The sequence below is a fragment of the Triticum aestivum genome, chromosome 7B (genome assembly GCF_018294505.1).
Source record: "Triticum aestivum cultivar Chinese Spring chromosome 7B, IWGSC CS RefSeq v2.1, whole genome shotgun sequence".
Classification (NCBI taxonomy): domain Eukaryota; kingdom Viridiplantae; phylum Streptophyta; class Magnoliopsida; order Poales; family Poaceae; genus Triticum; species Triticum aestivum.
Window position 1 is genome coordinate 229,140,733 of NC_057813.1, and position 10,656 is coordinate 229,151,388.

Consider the following 10,656-nt stretch of genomic DNA (forward strand, 5'->3'; position numbering starts at 1 on the left):
TTTTATCATTTACCTACTCGAGGACGAGCGGGAATTAAGCTTGGGGATGCTTGATACGTCTCCAACGTATCTATATTTTTTGATTGTTCCATGCTATTATATTACCTGTTTTGGATGTCTATGGGCTTTATTTTACACTTTTATATCATTTTTGGGACTAACCTACTAACCGGAGGCCCAACCCGTATTGCTGTTTTTTTGCCTATTTCAGTATTTCGAAGAAAAGGAATATCAAACGGAGTCCAAAAGGAATGAAACCTTCGGGAGTGTGATTTTTGGAATGAACGTGATCCAGAGTACTTGGAGTGCAAGTCAAGAAGCAGCCGAAGCTTCCACGAGATAGGAGGGCGCCCCCCCTATAGGGCGCGCCCCCTGTCTCGTGGGCCCCTCAGGCGTCCACCGATGTACTTCCTCCTCCTATATAAGCCTACGTACCCCGAAAACATCCAGGGAGCAGAGGAAACACAAATTCCACCATCGTAACCTTCTGTATCCGCGAGATCCCATCTTGGAGCCTTCACCGACGTTCTGCCGGAGCGGGAATCGACCACGGAGGGCTTCTACATCAACACCATAGCCCTTCCGATGAGTTGTGAGTAGTTTACCACAGACCTACGGGTCCATAGTTATTAGCTAGATGGCTTCTTCTCTCTTTTTGGATCTCAATACAATGTCCCCCCTCTCTTGTGGAGATCTATTTGATGTAATCTCTTTTTGTGGTGTGTTTGTCGAGATTCGATGAATTGTGGGTTTATGATCAAGTTTATCTATGAATAATATTTGAATCTTCTCTGAATTCTTTTATGTATGATTGAGTTATCTTTGCAAGTCTCTTCAATTTATCAGTTTGTTTGGCCTACTAGATTGATCTTTCTTGCCATGGGAGAAGTGCTTAGCTTTGGGTTCAATCTTGCGGTGTCCTTACCGAGTGATAGAAAGGGTTGCAAGACACGTATTGTATTGTTGCCATCAAGGATAAAAAGATGGGGTTTATATCATATTGCTTGAGTTTACCCCTCTACATCATGTCATCTTGCTTAATGCATTACTCTGTTCTTATGAACTTAATACTCTAGATGCATGCTGGATAGCGGTTGATGTGTGGAGTAATAGTAGTAGATGCAGGCAGGAGTCGATCTACTTGTCGGGGACGTGATGCCTATATACATGATCATGCCTAGATAATCTCATAATTATTCGCTTTTCTATCAATTGCTTGACAGTAATTTGTTCACCCACCGTAATACTTATGCTATCTCGAGAGAAGCCTCTAGTGAAACCTATGGCCCCCGGGTCTATCTCTTATCATATTTGCTTCCAATCTACTTTTATTTGCATCTTTACTTTCTGCATCTATATTATAAAATACCAAAAATATATTTACTTATGATTTTATCTCTATCAGATCTTACTTTCGCAAGTGACCGTGAAGGGATTGACAACCCCTTTATCGCGTTGGTTGCGAGTTCTTTGTTTGTTTGTGTAGGTTCGTGGGACTTGTTGAGGAGCCTCCTACTAGATTGATACCTTGGTTCTCAAAAACTAAGGGAAATACTTACGCTATTGTGCTGCATCACCCTTTCCTCTTCAAGGTAAACCAACGCAAGCTCAAGACGTAGCAGATACCAAGGAGCTCCATTGGCCACCCTACATCCGAACAAGTCAACCCTCGTACTCCCCTTTGCCTGCGTCTTCCCCGACTCCGGTTCGTTTGGTCCACGGTCTCGACGTCGTCCTCCACCTTGGTGCTCTTGCTGTGGCGCCGCCGTCTGTCGTTCCCAACATGGTCAGCAAAACAAGAGGAATCGGGAGACAACTGTTCGTCGAGAGGCTGATAGTCCCAGGCCCACCAGGTCCATGGCCTAGGTTTTGTTGTTTAACATGGGCAGCCCATGACATGTTTCAACGTTTTTTTGGATCAAGCGGCCTCTGGGCCTCCCAACCTAACTTGTCTATAACATCAGCAGCCCAAGTTATGTTTGTTTTTTCAAGACGATGCACAGCTCAGTTCTTTTTTTCTATAAGAATGCAAAACTAAACCTAGGTTTTCCCTTCAATAATATATATATATCTTATTTTATTACACACACACACACACACACAGACACACACACACACACACATATATATATATATATATAAACAACATAAGGTTCCGCTAAACCTGTCGTTCGTCCAACCATTTTATAGACCTTCCCACTTCCTTTATTTTTTGTCTTCATTAATCCTATATTTGAATTTTCTTCCTCTTTCTTTTTTGATGTAAACTGAGTTTTCTCTCTGTACTTTTCCCTAGAACCAACTCAACTGTCCCACGTCTAGCCTAAAAAATAATAATACCCCACGTCCTATTAAATCATCAAATTAAAATGATATTTTATTTCGTAAATTGAAATTTATTACACAATAATAATAATAATTGCTTATATATAACTTGGCAAGTTAACTCCTAGTGATTGCGTACATAAGCTTGCAAAGATTTTACTAACCAATGCTATAATAGACGTGCAATCATGTGTTTATATTTTCATAACATTTCTCTGTCCAGCGCAACATGATATTTTCACCCAGCCCAGCAAGTCGTGGGATTCGAGAAAAATGCAAATGGGCTTTAAATTCTACCATATATATAAACGGGCTGCATAGATGCTACATCATTGTTTCACCCAGCCCACCAAATGGACTGGTTGACATGTGGGCCAGTAGGTCGAAGCCTAAGCAAGGCGTTGGATTTACATCCAATGGCTGACATTCTTCTTCAATCTCTCGTCTTCTCCCCCAGCGCTGCCGGGACCGCCTGCTCCAACCTCCGGCATCCAGCGCCATCGTTTTGCGCGCCGCTCAGCGAAACACTACCCCGCCGACATGTCACACCCTTATTTTCATGGCACAACACTTAAGGTGGTAAATCATGATAAAATGTGGTTTAACAAAAACTTTTGAGTGTTTTTGTCCTTGCTTGATTTGATTTTTGTGTGTTGGTTGCAAGTGCTCTAAAAATCCAATAAATCCTCCAACTCCTATACTTCATCTCCTTGCTCCAAAATCTTGAACCAATGATCATGCCATGTGTATAGTACATTATAGAATTTTCTTACAAAAATAATTTGGCCAAAAAGTATTTTCTAAATTTAGTTTTCCAAAAACCCCTGAATTGAGGTTTGCATTGCAAGTACTTGATTTGGGGTATGAAAAATCTTTCAGAGAGTATGTTTGACTCCTATTAGGTATAGGACTACCAAAAACCACAAAAATATAATTTTAAAAGTTATTTTCCTATTTTATTTAAAGCCTTTTTCTTTAGGCCAGAAATGGTCTTTAATAGGTAAAATTATTTTAATGCATTAAAAATATTTGGGAAAAACCTAGGGAAACTTAATGGACATATATTGTCCATATATAAGAGTTTCAATACATGGTCATGTTCAAAATATTGGTCAAATCCCTCAAAAACCCTTTGTGGATATTTCAAGCTTTTGAAATATTTACAAAGGAAATAATCTCTAAAAATTCCAAGAAAATTCTAGAATGTCACAAATGACATATTTGATGATCTTGCCAAGTATTATGTCATGGAGAATAGTATAACCCCATGAAATCCCCTCAAAACCATTTCTGTCCATTTTGAAGTTTGACCAACTTTACATTGCCAAACATGTACAAATGTTCTCAAACTTTGTGAACATGCTCAAATGGTCTAATTACTCATCTAGACCAAATGGCACAAGTGGGAGAGAATGTTATCTTGATCAAAGTGCCCTAAAACCCTTCCTGTCTAGAACCAAATTTGAGCAACTCTACATTGCCAAGTGTCTCCTTTTGATCCCAATTTTTGTGGACATGTTCAAATCCTAAAATGATGATACTACACCTATTGGTGCATCAATGAGAAAAGATTTGCATGAACAAATCTTGGAAAATCCATTTTTGTTGGTTTCTAGGGTTTACCAAAGTGACATTGGCAACTTTCTTCAAATAGACTCAAAATGGGTGAACAACCTCAATTCTATATGCCATTTGATCTTGTTAATTCCCATGGCAATTGGACTCTTGCTTGCCCAAATCAACATCAAACACCTTCTGGCAGAAATTAAAAATGCATGTTTTGGCCATTTCCACTAATCTCCATGAGCTAAACTTTCTCCAACAGCCTCATATGGTCCTCCCCTAACTCCTGCATGCTTTGCTGCCCAAGGAGCAATGATTAAGGGGGCAGAGACCCATTTTTTCTTCCCTGGACATCAATTTTCTCTCTCTCTCAACCCCACCTCTCCTCCAGTGGCTCCCCAGGGCATCCAATGCCCTTGCAACAACGTTTACTCCCGCTTGCAGCCACTAAACACAAGTGGACGTGCGAGTGCGCACGGAAAAGCCACAGATGTCGGTGAAAGTCGCGCTCTGGAGCGCCTGGCAGGGCACCCGACCGTTGACGCCGCATCCCCCGACCACCTCGAGCCTCCCCTGCGGGCCAGTCGATGCCCCTTGATGTCCGCTCCATGCCAGAAGACCGCCCACTTGCTCTCGCGCCCTCCTCTCTCTCCTGCAGCTCGCGCCAGAGCGCCGTCCCACTCGGCCAATGCTCGTGCCGCTCCTGTGGCCCACTCGCAGCTCGTCCCGCTCCTCCTCTCTCTCCCTGGCACCCTAGACCACTCGCACGAACACCCCCGAGCCCTCCATTCCCTCTCTAACAGCCACCCGAGCCGATCTCGCGGGCGCCCGTAGGCCGCGCCTACGGTGGACCTCGGCCAGTCCATATAAGGCGACCCCGAGCCTCTCTATCGCTTACTGTCGCTCTCTACACCAACCAATCCACCCCTGCACCCCAGTTCATCTCCAGGAGCACCCGAGCTCGAGATCAAGCTCGAGCTCCGCCGCTTCGGCTCGCCGGAGTTCGGAGGTACATGCCCTCCCCGCTCCTCCTCTGCCCCGATCTAAAACCGCCTCCTCCCACTGACCATTTACCCTCTCTCCCCCACATCGTTTGCAGCCGGAGTCGACCGAAATGACCACTGCCCGATGCTCCTCCGCCATGCCTCCTCATCGCCGGTGAACCAGGCAACTCCGGCGATGTCCTCCACCACCACCCGAACGTCGACTCCACGCTGAGTCCAACCGTGCTGTTAGCTCGACCTGTCGTGCCCTGCATCGCCATCGGTGAGCATGCCAGCCCTCTGGTCGCGAGGTCAGAGATGACAGGCGGCCCCCGCCTGTCATCCCCGCCTCTCTCTCGCCCCCTCTCTCTCCCACTGGCGACCGGGCTCCGCCCGTCAGGTTTAAAAACCTGGCGCGCACGCGCGCTGGCTCGCCTGGGCCTCTTTCCCCTTTGGGCCTACTGCACTAAGGCCGTTCTGGCTCAGTCGCACAGTGTCCCTTTTCCTTTTCTTTTTCTGCCAATCTTTCAAATATTTCACAGGATAAAATAAATATCCAAATACAACAATTTCAACTCCTAAAATCTTAAAATAATCCCACCTATTTATTGGTGTAACTTTTATACACATCCATTATACTTTTCTGTACTGTTCAAATTTAGATTCAAATTTGAACAAAAATCTCTGTTTGAAAATCCATCCATCCTATTCTGCAACTCCAAATCAAAAGCTAATAATTTTCCCCTTCTTAGTTTTTCTCCTGGTATTTTACAAAAATAAGTTGACTTTTTTCTAAGCACTTTGATTTTTCTGTTTTTATTATTGTCTTATTTTTCCGTTGTTTTCTTGCGACGATTAGATCCCGTATTTGACGAAGTTGCTGAAGAATAAGAAGGAGAAGGATTTGGAGACCTTGAAGACCAAGCCAATATAGGCAAGCACCCTTTGACCATGATGAACCCTTTTTATCATAGTAGCATTCCTTTCCGTGATTGTGGAATGCATGATATCTTGAATGGCAACCTTGCTAGGTTTGCCTTTGTTGAATACCTGTCGATACTTGCACTGTTCATGACTCTATCCTTGTTTAGAGTTGTGTTGGTGGGTTGTAGAAATATTCTATAGTTGTTGGCTGAGCAAAATGGGTCAGAGTTATGCATGGTAAGGAACAAGTGTGGTTTGACATACTTGCAAATAGCCCCAGTGGGTGCCGCTAATGCCACTGGGAGATGATGATGAACTAGGTCACTACTTGGCGGAGAGGTAGTGTACCGAGGCTTGATGAAAGTGTTGTTTACAGAGACGGATTAGATTTAAGATTTGTTGACCGTCCCAACCCTACATGCGCAACCACTCTACCCTTATATGGGAAAGGGCATTATTGATTACCTAGGACGATACTAGCATGGTGCCCACATTATTAGTGAAGGGAGTGATTTGTGGTCACTCTCGGGACGGGGTCGTGCCAAGTAGGGCGGCCATGACTGTTTTTACAGGGCACCGGACACACCATTGGTACCCCGTGCTTGTGATATGTGATGAATATGGGAGCATGGCTCCACAAAAAGAATTTATTTTGTGACAACGTTGGGCACGGGGGCTACTACCAATCAAGTGGACTCCTTGTTAGTCACGACTAGGGAAAGGTAGTGATCGGGTGCTTACCCCGGGTACTTGAGGTACCGCGGGTCGTGGATGACACGGAAGTTCCCCGGATCTTGTGGGTAAAGTGTGCAACCTCTACAGAGTGTCAAACTATTCGAATAGCTGTGTCCATGGTCAAGGACGGTTGGGTGCTGCTGCTTAGACTATGTCCATATGTTTCTGAAAAACAACACGGTTTGGTGATATTGTTGATGTGATTCATGGGGATGTTACGATGATCTTGAGCATGAGTTGTTCATAACTCTTTCTCGAGGCTGATGTCTGTAACCTCCTGATACTTTCTGCAGACGCATTCATATCCTTGGTAAATGTTGATCATACTTGCATGAGAAAAACTAGCTTTCCGCAAAAATGCCAACTAAGCAGTAGAGCTTTGCATTATTCTTTTGTTATCACTCCTGGGTTGCTTGCGAGTACATTCAAAGTACTCATTGGCTTGCCACTGGTTATTTTATTGGCCAGGCACGAAAGAACAGGATATAATGAAGAGTACCTTTGTGATGAACATGCGAGCTAGGAAGCCTCCCAGTCAGAATGCCTGTAGGGTTAAGGCAGATGGCATGGGTCCAAGTTATTGACGAAGATTTCCGCTGCAATGTTATACTCAAGACTTGACCATAATGGTCATAATTTATGTAAGACGGTATGTATGGATGTAAGACTCTTGTTATTCAACTTCTGTGTGTTCAGTGAGCATTGATCTCGGGGATCATTGTACACGTGCATTCGGTGATCATGACTTATGAGTCGGGGTCCCCATAGAGCTGGTATCAGAGCCATCCTGACTGTAGGAAGCCTTAGTTAGCATGGTCGTTAGTTAGGGTAAAACTATTTTCAAAACTATTACTAATTTTCGAAAACTATCTATACTTCTCTTCCCCCTTCTTAATTTTTTCGATATACTCTCCTTATTGATCTCTTCCCCTTCAAAAATTTTAAATGGTCGCTAGAATCCTTATGCCCCTGACCATGGGATTCCTTGTAATCCTCGTGGATAATCTAGAAAAAACACACCTTGCCAAACATTCACCCACATCTTCTAAACACAAGTTTGGCGACACCACGAGAAGACAGAAGACACCTTCCCAAGAATTTGAGGAAACCAAGGCTCAGAAGATGGTGACATCCTTGACATTGCCCCAGGATGATGCAATCTTGTCCTACGACGATCAAGGTGTAAGATATGCAAGATCATGATATACGTTGCTAATAGAGCAACCATGTCCTTACCGTTGTTTTATCGGCAACCACCGGTGGATGAGAACCTCGCCATTTGGTATGCCTCACTATAGTGAGCAGGAAAAATGGTTCTCGGCATCACTCGCTCTCGGTGATGATACTGGCAACAGTGTGTACGGCAGATTGGACCTCGACTATGCCTTGTTAGTGTCATTACATAAAGGATTGCCTACCTCGTACCCTCGACACCTTAGAAGGCAAAAGGGATCGTCATGATTAAGAAGACAAGAGAAGACCAAGTCAATGCCAGCTACGAGGAGCCACCTTCGCCCCATCACTTCAACAGGCAAGACATTGTTGAAGACTCTTCAGGCTCAACCTGGATCGTTTCATCGAACACCTACAGGAGACATAGCGACACCTGAGGAAAACCCAGAAGACTGCACGAGGCACGAAGCAAAGCATGACTACTGAATCCGAGAACCCCTAGGGTAGGATGAGTTGTGTACCCACTATGCACAGTCGAGTCCGTGTGATGGTTCGAATAGAACCATGATTGTGTGTTGTTTGTTTTTATTTGTTTGTGTTTTGATATAAGTCGCCCTTCTGCCTTAGGCAACAAGTACACGACTATATCACCTTCCTTATCTTGTTTATTTTTGTTTGGCGCTTTTTGCACCTGTTTGTTTGCACTTACACTATAGAACCCCCGTTAGGCCTTCCCCTCCTCTATGCTACTTTTCCCTCTCATCTCTCCCTCCTCAGTTGAAGATCGGCAAGACAAGATACACCAAGGAGTCTACTTAGACAACCAACCAGCACTGAAGGTTGTTTGCTACAGCCTCCTCAACCAAGTGCAACCCTGTAGAGTTATGTTTACCCCGCAAGACTGGAAACCCATCCCGAGACCCTTCAAGACATCACAAGATACCGCAGCTTGAATCCTTAATCATGTGCTTAACCCACATGATTGCAAGAGAACTAGTCAAGCCGCCGTAACCTTCCACAACACTGGGTTCACTATGGAACTAGTGGACGTAGTGAGCAAGCACATTGTCATCCTAATATAGCACAAGAACTGAGATGCCATAGGGGAGACCGATTTGAGGATATATGAATAGAGGACAAATGACTTGATGGTGCTATACTAGTAACCTTGAGGAATTATCTGAGACACTTTGGGGGGTTATGAGGCTTTCATGTTGGTAGATGAACTTGGTGGGATCATGTGTATAGAGTAGCATAGATTTCATCACCCCGGAGTAAATTTGGATTTAAATAGGTTATCCTAGTGGAGTATAGATGTTGAGTATGTCTACATGGTTCGGAGTAAATTAGATTCAGGTTGATGATCTCGGTCATGATGCCATGTTTCTTGATGGACCATAAACTAGGAGATTTGATTAACTGTCAGAGTTGATTTAGGGATCTATAGGAGCTTGAGGTTGGAGTTTACCAGATCATGATAATGGGAATTGGTGATTAACTATAGTAAGGGTAGCCCTTTCAAGCACTAGGGGATTATAGGACATTAGTAGATCATGTGGAGCACCATAGACATTGAATTTGTAGAATTAATGGATTATGTAGTGAATGATGCAAGTTAATGGGCGGTTGGAGTTGATTCATAGGAAGGAAACAAGATCTTGGAGTGGCATACGACGTGTTTCCTTAGGATAGAAATGCTATCTTGGACCTTGGAAGAATAGGCTGAACACTTGGATTGTCATGTTTAATTCAAGTTTGGCGGTTGTATGTTCTACCCATGGATTTTTGCATGAGGATAGCCACACACATGAGTTTAGGGATAGTAGACATGTATGATTTTGTTAGACCTCCCCTCGGGGAGCCATGAGGATATGAATAGCATGAGTGATGAGTGGAGTTGACCTATACGGGATGTCTCTTTCGGTAATATGATGTGATTTGTTTGGAAGACTAGATAGAACAAATGGCATCTCAAGAATTGTGCTTAAGGATAATATGATAAACATTCACCCACACATCAGAATCCTTGAAACCCTTAAGCCCTACCAAGCCACAACATGGTAGGATCACGATGATGGGCTTTGGCTCTAGGTCCAGAACACCTTGACCCATACTCAACCGTGACCACCACCAATACCCCAACCTACTTTATGTACCCCATGAACAAGCCTTCATGGAGTACTTGGACAGGTTGGTTGTCTTGTTTATTTGGTGACCTACTTGCCTACCTGAAGAAGGAAGAAGAACCGTTCAACTGGTTAGGGGACATCTGAAGACCGCCATGTCAAGGAGGAAGAACTACACCAACCACCATCGGCAAGAAGTGAACTCCCTCGTCAAAGACCGTGCATATCTGCAAACCACTCCTCTCAAAGGAACTGAGCATTTCCATGTCAAAGGGAAGCTCACACCAAGATTTATTGCCCCTCCGAGATCACTGCAAGATGAAGGGTAGACAGCTACCAGCTGGAGCACCACCTAAATTATCCAATGTGCAAAACATTTGTTTCACATACCACAACTCCGAAAGTGTTTCCAACTTCCTAACTAGCCCGATCTATGCAAGAACGTCGATCAATGAGCCATCGACCTTCAGCCCAATATGACCTACCCGAGAGAACCCATTTGCAACCTGGATCAAGAAGAATGTTATACACGAAGCCACAACACCATCAAGTACTTCAAGGTTCAATGGAGCATCACTCGGAAGCAGAAACAGTATGAGGACGTGAAGACCACCCCACATCAAAGTTTCCGTATTCCTATCCGCGCCTAGTTTGGGAATCTCAGGGACGAGATTCTTGTAAGGGGGGTAGGTCTGCCACACCCTGATTTTCATGGCACAACACTTAAGGTGGTAAATCATGATAAAATGTGGTTTAACAAAAACTTTTGAGTGTTTTGTCCTTGATTGCTTTGATTTTTGTGTGTTGGTTGCAAGTGCTCTAAAAAT